This window comes from Cavia porcellus, unplaced genomic scaffold (genome assembly GCF_034190915.1).
Source record: "Cavia porcellus strain 051 isolate PalLab524CR breed Dunkin Hartley unplaced genomic scaffold, mCavPor4.1 scaffold_1, whole genome shotgun sequence".
NCBI classification, from domain to species: Eukaryota; Metazoa; Chordata; class Mammalia; order Rodentia; family Caviidae; genus Cavia; species Cavia porcellus.
This window is the reverse complement of record NW_026947484.1, coordinates 109,927,740-109,929,610: the sequence shown is the minus strand read 5'-3', so window position 1 is coordinate 109,929,610 and position 1,871 is coordinate 109,927,740. Positions and strand designations below refer to the sequence as shown.

The 1,871-nt window shown below is 45.5% G+C and overlaps 1 long non-coding RNA gene across 1 annotated transcript; it reads right to left on the bottom strand.

Moving 5' to 3' along the window:
* Nucleotides 1–235: 235 nt before the first annotated feature.
* On the bottom strand, nt 236–1,585 carry LOC134472065 (uncharacterized). The gene is made up of 2 exons (XR_010041891.1): nt 1,497–1,585; nt 236–814 (listed from the first exon to the last, which is right to left on the bottom strand). It is a non-coding gene; the product is annotated as an uncharacterized LOC134472065 (long non-coding RNA).
* Nucleotides 1,586–1,871: the final 286 nt, after the last annotated feature.

The following is a 1,871-nucleotide window of genomic DNA, read 5'->3' as shown; positions in this document are numbered from 1 at the left end:
AGCAACAGACAAAAGACTTATGTTGCCCAAAGTGATAAACTTCAATCACCAAATTGTCTGCCAAAACCAAACAAAGTCAAATTAAACAAAATCAAACCAAACACCATCAGAATCTTCACTTATTTTCTCAATTATCTTCTATTAGGGCTTGCAATGCATTGCAAACAGCAGGCCTTTGAATCTGGGACATTTGGGGGACTTGAAAAATAACAACAGAAGGGAGACTAAGACGATATTTTGGGGACAGAAAATCAGAGTTTTATTAAAAGAGAAAATAAAGCAAGAACCACAGACAGAGATGGTGGCTGAGCATATAGAGCCCACAGTTAACTACAAGGTTCTTCACAGGAATCTCTGGGAGTCTTCAGGATCCCTACTGATCCATGATTTAAAGCCAGGGAATGGAAAAGTTGATGCATCAGGCTGCGTCCCGCACTAGACTACTGGATCCCTTCAAGAGCTCTTCCTGGGCCAGCTCAGCAGCAGCCCCCAGAGCCATGGCAGCAGCCAGAGCCCCCACTGGGCTCACACTCACAGCAGTCAGGAGCCTGGTGTCTATGGCGGTGGTGGAAGAGACTGGGCCTGTGGTGGCTCAGGCAGCAGCCACCATCCCCAGAGCTTGAGCCACAGCAGTGCCCCGAGTTGGAGCCACAGCAGGAAGACACCAGAGGAGGGCATGGCACTGGGCATTGGGGTGGGCACTTTGGAGGGCACTTTGGTGGGCATTTTGGAGTGCACTTGGGTGGACACTTGGGAGGTGGCTGGCACTGCTGCTGGTTTTGCTGGCAGGACATCTTGTTGTGACTTTTCCAACCTGAAAGTAATGAAACTCTTTAGCTGTACAAACTTAAGAACACATTTTTTATGTTATTAAATCATATGTGATACTTAAGGGTATTTTGTTTATGTATAGTATAAGTCTTCCAAGAGTAATACAAAGAACTCATAAGCAGGCCTTGGTGGCTCACATCTCTAATCCCAGCACTCCAGAGGTTGAGGAGGGAGAATCATTGCGGATTAGAGACCAGCCTAGGCTACAAAGTGAGCTCAAGGCCAGCCTGAAATGCCTAGAGAGAAACAGTCTCAAAAAAAGAAAAAAAAAAGGACAAAAACAAAAAATAAAGAACCAGCAAATCTCATGGAGGTCTAGCTATTCACATGCCTCTTGAGATTAGGGCATGAATTTAAATAAGTGGTTAAAGATTACATATAGTGAAATTTTTTTTATGTCATTCAACAGACAACTGTCATTTTCTAAACTTCACGAGCTTACAGGATTTATACCTCAGAGAAGCATTCCTCTTCTAACAAGAAAAAAAGAAGTCTTACCAAAACTGAGCCCCACAGTTTTGCCAAACCAATGTCTGATTTCCAGACAGGGCAGTTGAAAGAGTCTTATTCTTGCTCATGACAGCACAAGCCATCAACCTCTGCTGCCTCCCTTCCCATCCCTCTCTCCTGTTCAGAGCTCTCTGGACCCACAGGTTCCCACTCACCTGGGTCACACACACAGGACCACAGACTTGTTGAGGGAGTTGGAACAGATGAGGTGTTAGAGCCAGGTCTACCTTTTATATGCCCAGCTTGACTCCAGCAATGGCAGAGAGTGGCTAGTGTGTCACCAGGAATTCCTGGATCATTCCTGACATACTCTGCTCACTTATCCCTGCCTCCAGGAATCCTTGTGACTTCCCTTTATGTCCTGGGGTTTAGTCTAATCAGTATTGCCTAGTCACATGCTCCTCTTAGTCTAGGTTTCCCAAGGAGATGCTTGATTTTGTAGGGAAGCCAGTGCCATGACAAAGACTAGAGGAGGTACTTCTGGGAAAACCAGGGAGTCATAGCAAAGCTTCCTGGTATATGTGTTCCAT